The following is a 21,104-nucleotide window of genomic DNA, read 5'->3' on the forward strand; positions in this document are numbered from 1 at the left end:
AGGAGTAAGAGCTGAGTCTCCATTCTTGGAAGTTCAGAGTGAAACAAGTAAACAAACAATTTTTGGCTATTTAAATGTATACTCTGTTTCAGTTCCCGCATCCTGACTTCTCAAGTCTCTTCCACTTTGTTCTAACAACTAGTGTCCAAAGGTATGCTACAACTGTTTTGATGAGTGGTGGCCACATATTAGCATCAGCAAGCACCAAGTAGCCTAAAGAGAAAGTACGAAGGTGAAGTTTAAGCTCCATTAAAACAAAGACACTTTATTTTGGTAGAGCTTTTCTCCCACACCAACTCCTACAGGTGTTTAGATTCTCTGTCAGAAATCCACAGAGATAAGTTCATCATCTTTAGGTATCTTCTTAAGGATAATTTCTGCTACACTGTTCATCTGTTGTACGTTATAGAGCTTACTACACCATTTTACTGCAGCCTTCAGAGCCTTAAAACTTGGAAACACGTCTTTCTGTGTTATGCCATGAGTATCCTCCTGAGGGTTCAGGTGCCCAGTGAAGAACATCTCCCCAAAGGAAGTGCTCAGGTTCCCTGTGGAATCAACAGGCAGAACAGAGGCCACAGGAGAAATTAGCTGCCTAAGCCAAGGTTAACACACTAACTTGCTAACAATTTCGACAATTATTTTAAGAAGGTTGGGGTTTTAGACAGCTGAAATCTAAGCAAGTAAAAGTTCAGGTACCTAATCAGCAAGGCGTTTCCAAAAATTGTGCCTTGCAACAAGCCTGAAAAAGGGAAATGGAAACACTAAATTTATTAGCTAGAGAAGTAGATGCATACTTATCATTAGTTACTTCTGGATCCAAGCCAAGTAAGGCCTACACCAGATTTCACCAAACATCTTGGCTCACCTCATAACTATTGTTATGCACAAAGTTCATGAAAACATATTGAAAATAACCTGTTCCCATACTAACGATGCCAAGTGTCACCTTTCACATTTAATACACAGTGACAATTGTCAAAACAACAAATCTGAGGAAATATCTATGGCTTATTGGGCTCAATGACATTTCTCAGCACCTCGCCTTGAAATTTCTGTATGTCACCAAAACATTTAGACTGGCTGATAGGAAATGCGACAGACAGGGGAGTTCCTGAAGAGGAGGAACAGGAAATTCCTGCACAGGTAGCAGGCAGCAAGCAGAGAGATGTTTTCATTGCACTTCCTGGTACCGGCGCACCAGTCAGGAGGAACGTGGCAGGGTCTGGCTAAACACTCCTTGGCACTCCACTGCAATAACCAACAGGATTTAGCAGTTTATAGCAACTTCATATTTCTCGTGTAAGAGGTAAGATCTCATCTCAAACACAGCTTAGTAGATCCACTTCACTGGTGGCATGAGATTCCCTCTAACCTTGCTGGCACAGCTCTGCTTCATATTGCATTTGACTGGAAGTGACCTCATGAATCCGGCTGCTGGCCATCAAAGGAAAGACAGTCTTGTTCTCCAGCAGGGATTATTTTTGTTCAGTCCTGTCTTGCTGAGCTTTGTCAAGTGTATCTCCAAACAGGATGCATGCCTCTTGAAAGGCATGACTATGATCACTGCTTTGCCTGGGTTTCAAACAGCCACACAGGCATATAATTCCTCTTTCTGCAACACTGGTGGTCAGAAGGGCAAGATCCAGAGCTGCATCTAATACCAAGTACATAGCAACTTGTACTTCCCCCCTGGAATTGCTAAATGCATTTGTACAGTGACATTTTTCAGCCTTGCTAATCAAATGCCTGTGGCTTTGTAACTGTAACCTACTGTTACACGAAGACAGATATGGACATTAGCTCATGAAAATCAAATTTCTTTCAAATAATTTATCTTGCAGTAGACTCCATTTTCATGGGACTCAGAGGGTTGGTTGTAGGGTTTTTACGTACTAGTAAAGATCACAAAGTCCAAAAGTAAGGATCAAAGTCCAAGCTTCTTGGCTATGGAAAGGAAGTTGCTCAAGTCTGTGAACTACTTTAGAAATGCAAACGTTTCTATCAGGCTAAGAAAGGGGCTTTTTGGAGGTGGTGGGTTTTTTTTTGTTTGGGTTTGGTTGTTGTTTTTTTTTTGTGGGTGTTTTGGATTTTTTTTAAATGCCTGAGAAGTCTCAGTGCATGGGAAATAATCTCTCTGCTCTTGGCCAAGGTTGCTTCCTTAGCTGAGAATACTTCTAAGTCCTCCAAAGGGAAAACATCTGGACTTCTGAATATATTTTCCACTAGAGTTCATGGAAAACCTCCCAAACTTCTGGCTATTTTAAAAAACATGTAACTTTTAAAAATTCTACATACTGGGCTGAAATCTGACATACTCTATTTACAGAGAAAAAAAAATAATGAAAGAAAAAATAATGTCATTTTTACCATCAGAAAAGACACAAAAAACTTCAGGCACTTCCCCTCCAACCCTAGATTAGAATCCACACAATATGTCTTTCACAGGGTTCAATATGCCCTCGCTTTCTTCTCCCAGTTTTGGCAAATGAAATGTCAAAAAAATTACTTTATTTACATATAAAGATCACTGGCTGCAGGAAGAGACACAAGTTTAGCAGCGAGACAAGCACCATGTGAATGGGATGCAGGGCCACAGGGAGCTGTACGCTGTTGTCCCTTGCCAGGAGTACCACACACAAAGAGGAGAGAGCAAAGGCAGCAACACTGTGGCCACAGTGACCGGAGGCAGGTGAAGAAGCATGCAGAAACGGGCAGTTCTGAACCTCTGTACCCTATACTGCCTTCTAAAGGGTACTATCACGAGCAATAGGGGCACAAACAGTATGGTCATAGCCTGGCTCTAAGTCATAACGGCATTACTCAAAAAGCACTGAACTTACAAAACAGTGTAAACTGCGTGAGAGAGAAACAGCGGTGTCTGCCTGCTTGGTTATTTATTTTTAACCTCTGTCACTGTTTGTTTAAGTACAGATGATGCCACCGTCCCATAATTTATTTCATACATTGCACAGTGTATTATGTCCCGTTTATCCCCAACTGCCATGAGAGAGAGAGGGGGAGATACTCTATAATAATGCAGCAATTATAGCCCCTGCTTTCTTTGCAAGTTTTCAGTGAGGAAACCAGACCGCTGCTAAGAATTTTAGATTGACACACACTTACTGGGCTCACGGAAAACAGACACTAATTAAACTATTATCTATTCTAGTCAAAAACAAATAATGAAAGAAAACAGACGTTCACAAAAGCAAGTCAAGTAATAACTCTGCCCCAGCCCATCCATTTTGACTGTCATCAACCAATGAGATAGAAGGAACTCAATAAAACTACAATTTTCTGCAGTTTCTGGCAAATAAACTCCCCTCTCCTGATTACTGTTGATGATGTAATGAGCTATGATAAATGTCACCAGCTCCTAAAGGGTCAGGAAATTGAGTATAGATTTTTTTTAGTTCCAATTCAAAATGTGAGTTCTAATCTGGGGGGAAAAAAAACTTTAAAACTCTCTTCACTTCTCATATTTTTGCTGCATAATACTTTACGTAAACACAGAGAAATCCCAAACTATCGTAACAAATTCTCCCATTAAGAAAGATTATAAGTGTTTGAAAACCACATTATATGACACTCCATGAAGCTGTTTTTCAATTGTGCAATTACCTATTCAGCAGTTAAATAAAAGTGAAATATTGACTTAAAACAATGTTAATGGTCAAAGAATCATTAAGAAATCCTTCATCATAACTTTCACCGCAGGTGGCCTGTAAAATGATCAAGAATAATGTGCTGGATTCTGTAGCCACCAAGGTCAGTTTCTGCATACAAATCTTTGCAGGGGGAGAAAAAAAGACCTTCAGAAAGTGGGCCATTCATCTGAACCAAGTTCAGAGAATTTCCAGCACTGTGAAAAGATATGTTATGCAAGCACATAGATGTATTCAGTGGGGGTAGACTGAACCAGCTACATGGAGACTACAAAGGAGCCCTCCCATGGCTCATGAATAAGTCGAGGAAATGATCAGAAAAAAATGGAGAGATGTTTAGACAGATGGCCCACTTAAAATGCCTGGGACAGGGCATAAGCAATTTTAATGAAACTTTAGATCTACCATATAAATTGTTTCTTATTTTCTCTGCCCTCCCCCCAAAAAAACTCAAGAAAGGCAAATAGAAATTTAACAACTCAAACAAGAGCCTATCTTATGATGTAAAAAAAGGAAAAGGGGAAGTAAATCTCACGCTTTTGAGCATTATTGGTTTAATAAGTTCATATACAAAGAAATATCCTTCACAGAACCTTCAACTATCAGATGAATATAAAAGCAGGGGATGGATAGATTAAAAGAATTCTAAACAGAAGTGTACTGCCAAACAAAACAAAAATCTAAGCTTTACTATCTGAGTACTTTCAGCACTTTCCAACATAAAAGTTCATCGTTGCACAGAAAAGATAAAAGCAGCACTTTCACAGGATTATTTTAAGAACTAAAAATTATGTGAAAGGAACCTAAGAATCTGGGAATATTTTATTCAGCAATTTGAAGTATTTTCTACATCTATTCACACACATTTTCTACATATATTCAGATTAATCCATCTACCTATATTACATACACTTTAACATAAAAATGGGGTTTCCTTTTTTCTGCTTTATCTGTGCATACGTATACATATACCCTTTTCACCTAGAGTATGAAAATATACCATCATTAGAGTAAATTATAGTTCTGCATATGTCATACAAAATTATAACCACTACTAGCCTGTGTGCCAGCTGATCAGACAAAGGGTGAAATAATTACTCACGGGTTATGTCAAAATGGGTTTACATTACATTTTCTTACATATTAAATTTAGATCAATAAAAAATATGCATATTTATAGCCATGCACTCTATCTGAATAGTGACCACAGGAAAAAAAATCAGTTACATAGAAAGTAAACTACAAAATAAAAAGCACCGTTTTAAAAGGATGCTACAGAGTGCACTGTGCTTTGATTCAAAACAGTGTACATCTGGGTGCTTCCTTTTCCTCTAACAGAAGCCTTTTGGGCGATTTGCATTGACCTAAGGGCCTGCAATCAAGTGCCCAATAAAAACCTCCAGTGCCTTAATAAGGGAACCCCAGATCAAGGCAAAATACTGAAACAGTTAAAACTAGATCTTATAAATCTAGGGTGAATTTAGCTACACAGATCTAAGTGTGTATGGCTCAACCCCTTTGATCTTCATTTAACCAGTAAGTAACCCTGCAGACAACCTGAGCTCACCCTGGCTCATCCTTTTCTACTCCTAAGTGTGCAGCAGTTGGGTCCTGCAAGAGGTCACTGTAACCGGACTGCTTCCCAGCTAGCTCCCTCGGCAGCCTGGCAGGGGGCGGGAACTAGGGGCTCCTCTGCCAAAGCTGTCTCCATCACCTGAAAAAGAAAATGTGTGCTCAGAGCACGCAGGCAAACATCAACAATTCTATGCTGCTCAAAAAAATCTTTTATGGCTTTTTTAGCTTTAAGTGTACCAGGCAAAGGAAGCAAGATTACTGCTATTGCCTATATTGCTGTAACAAGTTCATGCTTGCAGCATGTACATATCCAAAGAATGAAAGTTCTGGGTTATCAGGTCTCCCTCAGCCAGTGAGGGTTCACATTATCTCCCACCTCTCAAGAGAAAGTGCCAGGGCCCAGGCATTAGGGGAGTCATCATCCTACCCTGTTGATGGCAGGAAGGAATGAGAGATTCATGGAGACTCAGAAAATGCAGCTTTGCAGCCTGATGATGCATCCTCTGAGACAAAGAATTTTGGCAGTTGGTCCCATGCCAGGAAATTTCTACGCACTTTGCATTTAACAAACTGGATGAAACACAAGGCAATCCTGGGAGCATGTTAAGTCCAGCCCAAGACCTCTCAATTTCAGGGGAGGGTCAGACTGCCCAGCCCTTCAGCAGGTGCCAGCATACCTTGAAAATTACAAATAAATAAATCTAAAACATGATATCTGAAACTCATTTCCCCTCCTATGACATGCCAGGGTCCACTTCAGCATTTGGTTTCTCTTGGAAAAAGGAAACAGCACAAGCAGTAATGCTGGATAAAAAGAGATGCTGCTCCTTGTCTCATTGCAAGCACTTGTGAGATGCAAAGCAAGGAAGATTCAAATCATGTGTTCAAAAGCACAGAGAAAAGACATTTATTTTCCATGTAATGTACAAGCCTGTGCTTCCAATCTGTTGTTTCAAACCATCTTTCCTATATCAGCAAAACTATTTACCAAAGAAAGAACTACTTGCAAGAAGGCATTTTAAATCAGATCAGTCAACAGTATTAACTTGCATGTGCTGAAATTGTTATAGAAAGAAAAATCTGAAAATCTGTTTGTCATAAAAAAAATTCTGGCCTATTTCTCTTCTATTAAAGTTTTTAATTTTACTACTTTGTGTCTCTCTAACACCCTCTATTTTCAATAAGAGTTTACTTTGGGCAGTTGGAAAAGCTCGCAATAATAACACGCTCCACAAAAGGAAAATGACAAACTCCATTTCCTGTACAAACTTTCCTGCATTTTCTCGAACATTTTCTCTTCTTGTGCCGATATTTAGGAATAGTCTCACAATAATTATCTCACTGTCTTTTAATGATTAAAGAGCTTCAGAACAATTCACTGTGATGCAGTAGAGAGGACTACAGCTCTTCTATCAGCATCATCCAGCAGCAGTTATATCCTTCCATATAACATGATTGTATTGGGATGTAGCTGCTTGTTGGGCAGCCTGCTTCCTGTACCTCCATTCAAACAATGGCTGTGCCCAGTACTAATGTGCTATTTTTCACTGTGCATTAAGTTTAGAATATTACACATTTCCTGTGCATGGTAAAAATAGGCAGCAAGGAATCTCTAAACTGCTAATATGAAAATGGAGGTGAAATTATTGAAAGATTACCTACTGATAAGTTTGATACATTAATAGTCATCCAGTTTTACAACTACACATCAGACGCTTTTCCACACTCTATTTTTTGAAATATAGAGGAAAACTCCATGTTAGGCTTGCTGTAGTCATCCCAGGAGTGAAACACCCCTGACTTGTAGCCTACTAATCTCGAACTAAATTGCCACTGACCACTGCAAACCTGAGTTGAAAATACATTTGCTGCTTTAATCCATCACCCCTTTTGTCAGAATTTAGAATTTCAGTTATTCACCCACTTTTTCAGCAGTTCTGGAGAGTATCTCAGAAGTGATCAGGACAATGTACAGTGGGTGTGAGAACATCAGTGTTCTAGTTCAGATTGGGAGTAGTTCTCAAAGCAAATTATCCCAATTGTCTGCGCCTACACACTGCTTTGGATCACAGTGCAGAACAGTCTCGGGACACAGGAGCCAGGTTCTTGTCTGATGCAAGGAAGACAGAAGCCAGGTTCCAGAACTGCACCCAATATACTTCAGCTACAAATGCACATTCAGTTCACAGGACTGGACTAGAACTAATCATAAGTCAAATACATACAGCCAGAGTAACAGCTCCTCATCATCAACTAGAAATTCACTTGTACTGGTACACACACTAATGACAGCTAGATTAAATATTGAAGAATCCTTTATTCACATAAAGGTATTTCAATGTTAATGACAATTTCTGCAATTGCACTCCCTCAATACCATAAGCTCAGTATTTAGTTTAGATATTGTGCCATAGTTTAAAAGGTAAACAAAAACTTGATACTTAAATTCAGGCTCAAGCCCCCTTATTTATTTGCCCCAGTGAAAAAGAGTTATGTTAAAAAGTGCTTAGCAACTGCCAGCTCCTCACAGCTGAAAGCAATAAGAACACAGCACAGTGCAGCACATGTGAAAAATCATTCTGCCAATTTTGACGAGAAAATACATACTTTAGAACCAGAGTTAAAACTTCCATGTTGAAAAAAAATCTTGGCCTGACGTTCCAGTGCTGCCTCTGTCCTGTTATATAGTATCATCTGTTTGAACACATCCCCAATTCTCCAACTATCAGTAATTTACAAGGTTAATCCCCAAAAAACAAATTAACCCATCTCTTATTCAGAGATAAATATCTGCACCCATAGACTGTCATACCCACCATTAAAGGCAATAGTAACATCTTACTGAAACACAACACCTCTTTAAAGAATAAAGTTTGTAAGACCAAATACAGTGAAACCTGTCAGCACCTGCCCAACTTACTAAATGCAGCACCAGCTCAGGAGTGAGAGACAACTACTACAGTCAAGGAAAAAGAAAGACATCAGAATAAAGCCGCCTCTGAGGAAATATGGCAACAGCACTGCAAGTAAGAACAGCAGCCTTCAAGGCACACAGTGCAAAACACACAGTGTGCAAACTAGGGAAACATTATACACTATATTAAGCTTAGAACAACAACAAAAAAAACCACCGATCAACAAAATGTATTAGAGTCAAACTGAAAATCCCTTCTTATAGAACATCACCTCCAAATATCTTTTTGATGTTACTGTTAAAAACTATGTATTGAATGCTATCTTTCCTGTGTTTAAGGTTTAGGTGAGAGACCTAAATGAAACTATTATTACAGTTCCGTTTTGATCTGTCAGCCTCCTCAGAACCAACCAGATTACATTGCCAGAAGTATGGAATTTCCGCCAGTTGGTAGTACCAATGATTTGACTTGGTCTCTCTGAAGCCTGTTAACATATGCAATATCCCAAAGGTTGTTAACTTCAAACTGAAGTCTACTCATTTTTTTGTGCATGTTGGAAAACACAATGCTTGTACCAGATTTCAGCAGCATTCCAGAGTATTTTAAGAGCTCACCCATTACACAGAACTTGCCACCTCCTGCAAACTTGTTGCAACAGAACCAAAAGAGTATATCCAAGAGCTTAACCATCTCATGCCAATGAGATTACTTTTGTAATACAGCTGTACTGATCATATCTGTTCTGATTTCTCCTCTATGAGACTTAATTCAGGTAACACATAGAATGCGCAGTGCACAGTCCCAGAAAAGGTTGGTCAGATTTTCCCTTACTAGCCATCCTATGTGCCATAGTGTAAGAAACAGAAACTGACCAAGAGCAGTGATTGATTTGCAACAATATGTTTTTCTAGACAGTGACTAGCTTTTCAAAGAGATGCTTCTTTACCGCATACACAAGAACTAGTGCTGAGTGACAGCACTAATATCAATGATGTATCCACCAAACCACAGACAAATGTGATTAGAGCATTAGGCTAGAGGTGCTCAAGCCAGTTTCCAACAGGCAATGTGACAGCTACTTCCTCTCCCTAACATATAAAAAATGTGGCATGTTTCACAGACTCTAAAGCTTTGTTCTCAATTTCTTCTGCACTAGCTTCCTACAGAAAAAAATCAATGCCACTAATTCTGTTAAGTTAAAGAGAGAAAAAAATATCAGATGAGAAAAACCCCAAGAGTTCATTAAAAACGTAAAACATGCATATCTTCAAAAAGTACTAGTTTTCCATGTCTGGACAATTATAGCAAATAGCAGAGCTCCAGTGACTCACTGCCTTCAATAGTTCTTCTACTGCACTTTCAACTTAGATCCAGAGTTTGCACCACTGAGCTTTCACCACCTGGTATTAACCATCTTCTCCCTTTATAATAATGGAAAGAGAAAGGTGCCTCTCCACAACGAGTTAGACCTCAGATAGGCTGAATCACCTTTAGGTGACGCTTACCTGTATTTTTTACATTACTTAGGCACTATGAATCTGGGCCACGGAAACCCAGGCTCAAATTGTTATTTAACAAAGTCACGAGTATTCAAAAGATAAATCTCTACTGCCCTCCATATATTTTCATCCTTTTAATAGGACCCTGTCATTGTTCATATTACGGTCTCAAAAGTAAAAGAGAAGAAAGCCAGTAAGAAAAAAAATTGTGTGCCGTTTTCCTACTTAGCTGAAGTTATATGCATCAGATGTGAATGAATTTCAGAATAAATTATCAGTTAAACTAGGGTTGATTGTGAAGGACAAAAAAATTGGTAACAACTAGGGCCTCATCTCGGTATTAATAGAAGAGACTTTTGCCCACTAAGCTTTCTGCTGACAAAAGCTGAAGTAGAGAAGCCAGGCTGTGTAGGTGGGATGGACCCAAGGAGTGGCAGTAACACAACTGCACATGAAGTTTCACACAAAGTGGATTCTACTTAGATTTCCTTCTGCTTATTTTGGAAGAACCATGATCAATATACCATGGGGACATAAAAATGGCCATACTAGGTGGCCCAAATACCCATCTACTCCAATATTTAATGATCAACAGTACATAGTTAAATAAGGTATGAAAATAGTACAAGAATGCAGTCACACTTCTACAACGTACTTAACTAGAAAATCTTTCTCCTTCCTTGCCTTTCACCAAGACAATTAGCACTAATCAAGGTAGTTCAATAATTCACAAGGCAAAGAAATAAATTTCCTAAATTCAAAACATTTTTCACACATAATATATATAAATAACATGACCCATTTAGAATATATATAATACACACCTTTGTATAATATAGGAACATTGTTATATGCTATAGAAAACACATTTTCTTAAACGTGAGATCTTACACATCCAATTATTAATGAATATGATGGCACATTGTTTAAAAATACAGTACTGTTTCTTAGCAAGCTAATATGTATAACTGTATTTTTCTGTGAATGTTCATATTCTATAAACAACTATGAGTAAACAATTTGTCTGTGGTCAAAAGGATGTTCAAAAAGACTATTTTTTCTGATACAGAAAAAACAGACACATTTTGAACAGAAAATGTAAAAGTAAAGCTGTTGCACAAACATGACATGGCATACATTACTGGTTTTGATCCAGTGTCTGCAACTATACCCACCGGTATCTCCTGAAAATTTACATAGAAAACTATCAATAAACAGTAAAGAAACAAACCAAATAGCAAGGGAAGAGCCAAAGTATTTTCAAAATACACCTTCAGAAGTAGTGTACGGCAGCTGAGAGAGGATACCTTCAGAAGATGTTCAGAAACGGTTCTCACAACTTCGCCTTCAACCCCAACCCTTCCTTTGTGCTCTCCTGCTGAGAGAACTCACACACAACAGCCATGTTTTCTCTAAGCCAAACGTCTCCTCCATATCCAACATAATTTCCCTAAAATGCAAATGACTGCAGGCCCTTCTGGGCCTTCCTGTGTGAGACGAGCTGGCCTTGTTTCTGAAGAGTTGTGCTCCCTTTACAGGCTGTGCACACAAGCATCTCTCACGGCAATCCAACTTTTCTGAAGTGTGAAACAGCAAAATGCTATGAGCTCTCACTAACCCTTGCTTCAGGGAAGACACATACAGATGACTGAAAGCTGAGGAAGTTTAAGAGAGTTGTGGAATGGTGATGTAATACCCAGTGTAAGGTGCCTGAAGCTTTAGTAGCCATAAGACTAGCACAACTTTGGAAATCACTGGAATGGAGATTCACTCAAGTCACTCAGAACAGTTCACTTAATAGGTGTTACAACTTGTGAAAACGAAGCCTGTAGTAGAGACAGACATGCAATGTCCAAGATCAAAGAGTGGAAAAATCACAACTAATAGAGGAATAAAGTGGACTTAATATTAATAAACATCTTAAAATGACTGTGATTTGCCTGAGGATAAGAGTAACGAGAAAAAAGGATTTGCTGCAGCAGGGTGTGGGGAAAACGTAGGAATTAGATGAGAAGTGCTCTCACTAGTTCAAGGAAGTGAACATAGAAAAGCTCTTGGTTTATGGCATCTCCCTTATCTAAGCACATTAAGGGCTGGGTGCAGCCAGATGAGGACCTGCTTTAAATTTCAGTGCTTTGCAGAAGAATGGGCAGCAGGGCCTGGAGAAAATCACTACTATGTGACCAAGGCATCACCACCCATGGCAGAGAGAGGAGCCTCAGAAATATGTACCACAACACTGGGGTAAAGACAAAAGCATAAAGCCTGAGAAGGATAAAATTTAACAAATACGCCAGATTTTTCTGAAGTGCTTTTTAAATCTAGAACGCAATAGGCAAATAAATTCTTTTTATCATCACACTACTACCTACAGCAAGACCAATTTTACAAAGCACCACCGAGAGACAGGATAAGGACCTGTCATCATCTCCTTTCTAAGTCAACAGGTAAACATCCCTGCTTTCAAAAGAACGGGTCCTGCGCTGTTCTTCCTGCCCAGTCTTTCTCACACTACAGGCTTTGAAGATACATGTTAAAGGGAAGCCACAGCCAAAACAAACTCCAAGCACCACATCTAATTACACAGAGAAGTAAACCACTAAAGAATGGTCTGTGGAAGATATTAAAGATTCGTCCATAATCACAAAAGGAACAGTCATATGAGTGTTCTCAACACAGATTCAGGGGAAAATATCCAGGCCTTTAAATACTTACTATGAGCCAACACAAAACAGGATATTTTTTATTTAAGGCGCTATCTATCCCAAGTATGCTCTCTGAAATACGATGACATACCCATGCAGTTTTAAGATTCAGAACACCAGGTTACAAAGACAAAAACATAGAGCATCTAAGGTGGAAGAAAGAGCGATACCTCAAATGTAAATCACTGATTTTGAGTTGTGCAAATCTCAGCCATGAGATTCAACTCCCAGATAGTGAAGCAGCACAATTACCAGTGTAACCTCTCAAATACTTCTCCCATTAGAATCACACAAATCTGCATTGTCACAAAGCAACAAAAAGGCTTGTGTTCTTACATATAAAGAAATGGAAAATACTGCGCTTTTTATTATCACTTGTTAATGCACATACCAGGAATATCTGAACAAGAAAGTGAATAAAGAGCTCTCTAAGACTTCTGAGACAAAGCAAGACTCATTTTTCTTGTGAAAATGTTTCTTCAATATTTTCAATTAAACACACACACACTCTCTAAAACTAAGCAGAAGTGACCTGCCTCTCTAAAAGTTGAAAAGAAAGAAGTCTTAGCTCAATCTTGTATGTTTACACTTTCAATCTTATCCTTAAACAAGACTGAATTGAGCATAACCGCACTGAATGTTAGCTTCTATACTGGCATATCAAATGTCAAGCCACAGCTCTTTTATTTAAAATGTGTTAGATAAAAAGGTAATATGCTCTCTGTAAGAGTTCCCTTGAGGTTAGAAGAACCAATAAATTAACTGCTACCATATGTTTGGCTCCTTTTGCAAAATTCAGTAACAAAACACTGCCAAACCTCTTTTGGCAGGTAATAATATTTGGTAGCTTATAGTACAACTAGGGGAAAAAAGGAAAGTGGACAGAAAGCTTGGAAATTAATAGAAGAAACTGCATGTCTATCCTTGTATAGTTAGTTATATGCTGTTGAAAGAACATTCTAACAAAGTCAACTGTATGGGTCTGATCTATAATAAGCAGCCATCTCCCCAAAAAGAGCTATATCAAATGCAAACTCAAACACTTCAGCTAGTACAGTAATGCAATGCAAACACTCTGTATTTGTTTTTTTAAAACAATGCTACAAATATATGACGTATTTTGCAAATAAGAAACTGTAAAATTAGTATTCCTATGTGTTAAAATGTGTATTATTAGTGCTTTTATTACAGTGGGTTTATTTCAGTGTAAGTAAGTAAAGTCTGGGCTTATTTGCATTGCCATCTTCTTGAGTTTCACTCATGTTAAAATAAATTTTGCACTCCCCCCCCCCCCCCCCCCTTTTATAGCTACATAATAGACTAGAAAATGACAGATAAAACCCCGTAATTATAATCATAGACGTAGGATATGAAAATCTGGGTGTTTTAAGGACATCTCCTACAGACTTTTTAAATTCCAGCTAAACAAATGGGGACAAACCTAGCTGGTCCTATTCCTTTACCAAACCAAGCAGGACTTGCTCTGTAAGGTCACAGTTGAAAGACATCAACACTTTTTCATATATGGAGATGTCCATTTCATTTAATTTTTGTAATCACTTATGATAACATACTCTAAATTCATTATTATTCTTATTTCCAATAAAATGAGTATAGCCTGCTTTTCATGCCATGACGATTTGCATGTACAGAAAAAACAGACACTTCAAAATTCTGTATTTCTTTAATCAACTGCATCATCCCAATAAATTCTAATTCTGGTGTATATAAATCACTTGCTATTCAGCTTACAGTTCCACACACATATCTGGCAAGCAGTTTGAAGCAGGTTGACATCTAAAGGCAAGACATTTCCGTTCTTAAAGTCATGTTATTGGATGGTTAATCCTATATTTGCATTTATTTGATTACAAGCACTTACAGGTAAAAGTAATCCTGAAGTGTAGGTCTAAAAATTGTAATATAAGCTTCTGGAAGGTTTTGCCAGAAGAAAAATATTTTTGCCATTCTATGCATGCTTGCCTCTTTCAGCCATTTGGGATTTTTATTAATAATCTTCTCATTACTGTATTCATCTTCTGATTTCTTAGTTTTTTATTTTAAGTAAGGCAATTTCTGTGAAGTCTTGACACTGAAATCAGACTTCATTACTCTGCAAAATATATTCACAGTTCAAAGTATTTAAGAGGGTTAAACAAAATGCAAACATTTAATGCAACATTAAGCATGTGAAATAAAATCTTGATTGCCTAAAGAAAGCATGCTATGCTGTTACCCTGGTGACAGGTTAAAAAAGGATTGTGAGCTGAATGGCTGTATGATATGAAATTAAAATGTTTCACATTGAACAATCCAAAATGAATTGGGAAAGGTTAGAGCAGAGGAGAGAGAAATCAATTCTCCAATGGCAATGGTGAATGGAAGTGAAGTCTGAATAGGATTTGCCAGTGGGGTGCAACAGCTGCCAAATATCCTGCAGCCAAAGAATTACAATAATACTGATGAAGTGTGCAAGAGCTTTTGGAATCATTGCAGGGAACAGAGAAATACTCCTACAATAATGAGGCCATTCTGTGTCCCATCCCACTTTTGCAGTTGAATCAAAGGAAAAAAGAAACGGTTGAAAATTGTAATACTCGATAACAAAGGTATAAATGAATTATCTATCCCTTCAATCAATATCTTATATTTAACTACAGCCTTTGTGAACCATGAATGAAGCGAGCATGCTAAAGAATGGACAAATCAAGACACATACATGTAAAAGTATGCGAAAGACTTTTTCTTCCCATATATTTTGTTGACAACATTTCTACTGCAACAGCATCCAGAATAAGCTATACACTACATAAACAAACAGTAGGACACAATCAGTGCCTCAAGGAACTTCACAAGGCAAGGTGCTGACGTTCATGCTTATCATTTTTATGTTAGCAATCCTAGGAAAGAAACATCAATAAAACTTCTCACATGAATGCAGTTACACCTGCATTTACTGAGCTTAGCGTCCCACAAAGTAAAGAAAAAACTTTGCCCTTCCATAAAAATCTCCAACACAACTTCATTTCTGCCCTTCAAAACTCCAAATAAATATACAGATGGAGAGGAAAACCTATGCTAAAAATAGCTGTAAAATGATGAGGGAGCATGTGGCGATTAGCACACACCTTGTTAGTTCTATGGTTTCATGCGCACACTTTTTACACACAAGGCAAATATTAAAGAACAGGTTTAGGAGGTGTAAACCTGCATGAGAGGAAAGAATTGTTGGGCTCAAAGGGATCAAAGTAAAGGAAAGAAAAAGAGGTCATGTGGTAAAGAGGGGATCTTGCAGAAGAAGAGGTTGGAAGCAAAGCATGGATGAGAAAAGGGCCAGGAATATGGCAACACAACAGAAAATGCATATGTATACTACATAAATACAAGTTTCAATATTTAGTGAAAAGTAGCCACAGAAGCTATAAAGCTCCTACAGCAGCTGCTGTTTTCCCAGCAGACATGGTGAAAATAAAAAATAAACAGAGACTTAGCCAGACCCATTTACTTTGGCGAATGGCTTTCCCACCAGCAATCACCTCAGCAAGATGCATACTGGTGCTTTGGGGACCTTCCCAAGAGATGTGCAGCATGGTTCAAACTTTTTATTATCTTTTTTTAATCATATTTTTATCATATTTATGATTTCAAAATTGTTATCAATTCTAAAGACTGAGGAAGCATGGATTCCTGAGTGCTCAGGACCCCTTTATCCCTACAATTGACATAGGGATAACAGGCTATGAAAATTTCCCATATAAACTGTTCTGTTTCTGTAATTATGTTCATGAATCATATGGAACAATGGCTCTGCTTTCAAACAACTATATAAATACTTTATATTACTTAAGTTATTAATTCCGATTCCATTAATTTAACCCAATCAAAGAACAAATAGGACACATACATTCTGTAGAAACAGTCATAAATTCTACTTCGAAGTGTCTCATTTCAACTTTTGTACTTTATATAAAAGTTCATTTCTGCTGTCCAAATCTACCCGTTTCATATATTTGCATCTACTTGTTTGTGTCTAGCACATACAATCCTCTTTCCATGATAAGTAACTGAACAATCTCAGTTATCTGGTATTATTTACCCTTCTAAAGGCAGCTAAAATATTATATAGGGCAGCTGGTTTAGCAGTGATTAAAACAAGGTTACAAAAAAAATTTAAATAATTATATATGACAGGTCAAAAGAACAACATTAAGTAACACCTAAAGAGATGAGACTGTTGTTACAATCAGGAGAGCCCATTATAAACAAGGGTATCACACAAAAAAAGGGAGAACAAAGTCTTAGTACCTGGCTAGACTATGGGGCGGGGGAGGGGAGGGGAAGAAAAAGCCCCCCACACACAGTGGAATGATGGTCTGAAGCTGCAGTAGTTACATAAACATATGGAGGCCTTTCAAAGGCATAACAGTAAATCATGAAAAGAATGCTTGACTTGTTGACCAGGGGACCAGAACAGTAAGGATAAGACAGTGTTATTTTCATGAGCTAAGGATGACTGCATAACTCCAAAGCGAGGGAATGAAGAAAGCTGCAAGTGGGCTGGACTAAGTCATCCTTACCAAATGAAAACAAAGTATTTTATCTTTATATCACACTAGAGGGTATTTGTAGGGTAAGGCAAAGTATAAATATTTAGCTGTACCGGCAATAACTGTTCATGTTATTACTGCAGTTCGGGGGCAGGGGAGGAATCACATCATGCAATTGATGTAATTCCGCAGTGCCCGTGACTGTGCTGCCAGTAAGAACTTTCCCCCTTTCCAAGAGGCCAGTTCAGATGAATCCAGTGATTTTTCCTGACATCATCTTCCTTCTTTTTGAAATTAATGTAACATAACCTTATTTTGTGCTGCTCCAGCAGTGCAGGAGAGCCAGAAAGCTCTCCTATAGGGCAGCTGACCGTTTCGTCCATATGGGGAAGCCCTAGGCTGACAAATAGCTGGCTCTGTCCCAGGCTCCAGCAGGGTAATAGGTGTAGTTTATGTGAAAGCAAGCATGCCTGAGAGGTGTGGGACTCCACTGCTCTCCGAGCAGCTCCCTTACTGCCCTAATAATGCCAAGGCAAGGCAAAGCAGGCATCTGAACCATCATTACCAAGTGTACCGCAGGATCTACATCAATAGATCAGTACTAAATCAATCTAGACATGTACCTACAATACTTCAATAAATAAAAAGCTAAATATACCCATTTCTGTTCTTGTGGTTCACCGGTCGTGTTATGTTCACTGCACTGGACCCCAGGATTTTCAGAATTTTAAAACACAGAAAGCCTAGCTATTCCAGAACTTGACAAAAACTCACTTGTATTTTATCTGTAATTTCTCACTATACACTTACCCTTCCTGTGAAACTATTATTTTATTCTTATAAAGCATCATCCATTTTAGGTCTCAAAATACTTCATAATATTGATAAATAAACATTTACAAAACCTCAATAACGCATTGAAGTGTTAAGGCCATTTTGTCTCTTTGTAAACTGAAGCCCAATCTAACAGACTTCTCTGAAGTCCCACAAGAATAGTCAGGAGTTTAACTCAAGACTCCCTAATCCCGGTCGACTTTATTAAATACACAAGCAAGAAAAACCTTCAGGTTTTTTGCTAGCAATATAAAACATCTTCCAATGTGTTACCATCTTTATGCATGTAGTATCAGGTAATATGGGCATACAGCCTCACCGGTTTTTTCCAAGTCATAAACGATGAAAGGGTAAAACCCATAGAAAAATTAGGAAAATACCCTTTGCAGCCAACACAAGCAATGCATAGGAAGTGCTGTAGGCAATTGGGTTTAGAAGTATAAACATCACATTAGTAGACCCATGAGATAGCATGATGTAGCCACACCTGGAGAGTCACTCTCCTATTCCCCTCCCAACCCACTAATGAAAACAAGTCTGAAGCCAAAATGTGAAGATTCAACTGTACAACATCATTTTTGGTCTCAAAGGCTAACTACATCAAACAGATGTAAAGTAAGCTGGATTCACTTCAGCCAAAATATGTTTCCACTTGAAACAAGATCCAGTTCTGTCTAGGAGACCTTGGGATTTTACTAGGTGCTGTAAATCTGTTCAGCAGCTGTGGGTGGCACCAGTTTCACAATAAACTGGACTATGGAATAAGTAGGAAAAGTCCTAGGTAAAATAACTGAAAGCTGAACAATGAAACAATCATCAATCATTCATGGCTCTTTCCTGTAGGAAACGTGCCCCTATTATCTGGATATCACAGTGAAATATTCACATTAGTAACTGGCTCACAAAATACCAGGCATTTTCATTAGCTAATCATCTTTCCAAAAAACCAAGCAAAAATAACCCCCCACAAAAAACAAACCACCCCACTCCCCAAGAAAACTGGTTAAACAGCAAACCATAAAATAAAATTTAAAAATGACAGAAAATGCTCTAAATATTCAATTGCATCACAAAAGTAAATGTCTATATTCCTGTAACTCTGAGCATGTACACGTCTCCAGCAGCTGTTCTAGCTAATGGTTAGCAAATTAATCCTAGGAGACTGTTGGTGAGGGCAGGGGCACACAGCAACATAGACAGTGGAAACTCACCTGTGGGTGCTCCACCCAAATCATAATACAATTTATTCTAACACAGGAAAGGCAAACTGGCCTTCGGCTTGTGGCCTGTATTAACCTCAACGCCACAGAAACTACTACAACAAAGAACTCCACTACAGGGGTCGTGTCTAATTGAATCTAGCTGAAGAAAGTTGGGTGTTTGATCCTAATGAGGCAATAGCTCACTGATCATCAGCGCGTGTTCCAGCAAGAACCTTACAGTTGATAATTCGGTCACCCAGAGGGTTGCAAAGTATGTGTTTTCCAGTCACACCCCTGCAAATACCATGAACCGTAGAGGAGAACCCCCATCATGAAGGTGCTACTAGTCTGATCTGCGGCACAGAGCTAATGCCCACTCTTTGCATCCCTTTTACGAGCCATTCTCTGCTCAACTCTTCCTCTTTGCTACACGTTCCCACTCTTGTACCTCTTTCAGAATAATTTCACTTGTCATGAGTACTTCACCTGCCTCTGTCAGAATAATCTAAAATAAAGTATTATTAAACTGTTTCAACACCAATACGGGTCATTTTAGAAGAACCAGAGTAGAAACCACAAAATCACCCCCTGGCATACCTGGGGGAGGAAGAGGAAAGGCAGAGACCAAGGGAGGAGCAGGCTGGGACAGATTCCTTAATCTCACTCAGCTGCATTTCCTCTAATTACAGTCTCGGTAGCCCTGATAGTGAAAGGTGGAGCTTCTGCGAAGACTTCCAAGCATGGTTCTTTCTATCTATCTATCTGACTAGAAGAATAACAATCCGGACCTTGGGCTGAATAAATCACGGGGAAAAAAGGGAACCCAAAATACCCCTGCTGTTGTGAAAAGAATGCATATTATAAATATGGCTCCCAAATGGGAAAAGAAAACAAACCAAAACCAAAGACAAGTATATAAGTCAAGTTCAGCAGAAAACTATCTATTTCACAGCTGTGACAAGTTTAGAAGAAATAATGCATGATTTCAAAATACTATTCAGTGCAATTCCTTACACAAAAACTGTTTTCAGTGCATGCAAAAGAAAAAAATGCTGTCAACATAAATCGTGCCAGAGAGCTGAAATTTTGAAAATTATGATCAACATGTCAACATACTTTTCCAAACCATTAGGAGAATGTTATGGATCAATTTTGGAGCATACAGTCTGTCTAATCTGCTTACATCCTCCAACATGGATTTAAAATTCACACAGACTCCAAACGCCCAATTCTGCCACAGTGAACTGCATCCAAGATCACAACTGGCCTTTTTGATTTGCTGCCAGTAGCACAGGTTCCTACTCTGCACTTTTTGTTTACTAATATTTTTCAAACAGACTGCAGTCATACCAATAAAGATATGCTTTCTATGGCCACAGTCCTGCTCCCTAAAACGTACCCATGACATGGAACACCTTCAAAAACAAGTCAGAGGCTGTCTGGATAAATCAAGGACATGCTGTGAAGGATCCTTGATGGGACTGCAGTAACTTCCATGCTCCACGGTCCTCAGTCTCCTCTAGAGGGAGTCCACTAACTGCTCTCAGGAATGGAGAACACTGTCCAGGAGACTGCACAACCCTTTGACCTCATTCTGCCTTTCTTTGACTTTTCCTCTGAAGAAGCTGCATGATTTTGCAGAAAGGGTATCATTATCGGGTTTGGTTTTCTTCAGAAGTTACTCACCAGTAAGACTTTCTGCATTATCTTGTCCTTACTTGGCCTCAAACACACAGCTTTACTATCACAAAAACAAGTAGATTTAACAATGTATGTGGATTGAAACCGCAACCTATTCAACATGAACCACACTCAGCCACCACTTGGAGAAAATTTTAAGGCTCAACTTCTGAAGGATTCATTCCAGAGCTGCATATGCCTCAGCAGACAGAAAAGACCATCCTTTGAAAGCTGAGCTCAACATAAGTACACCCCATCATGGCAAGAGAAAGTGATCTTCCCTGTACTGAGAAGATTTGTTAGCTTCACCACTGAAATCTGGTCTGAATCAGAAAAATCAGACCTTACTCTAGTCTTACAAACTTCATGTGGTCAGACTCTGCTGCCTTCTCTGCTCAGAGTGGAGGGATGTATGTGAGGGAATTGGGCTAGGACTCCAAAAATAAGCTAGCTTTTTTCAAAGCAGGGGTGTATTTGTT

General features: G+C 38.6%; 1 protein-coding gene across 1 annotated transcript in view; it reads right to left on the reverse strand.

Moving 5' to 3' along the window:
* Positions 1-21,104, reverse strand: part of PCCA (propionyl-CoA carboxylase subunit alpha) — a 292,537-nt gene that overhangs the window by 112,598 nt on the left and 158,835 nt on the right. The gene's annotated exons all lie outside the window — the stretch shown is intronic.

Source organism: Falco peregrinus, chromosome 4, assembly GCF_023634155.1.
Source record: "Falco peregrinus isolate bFalPer1 chromosome 4, bFalPer1.pri, whole genome shotgun sequence".
NCBI lineage: Eukaryota > Metazoa > Chordata > Aves > Falconiformes > Falconidae > Falco > Falco peregrinus.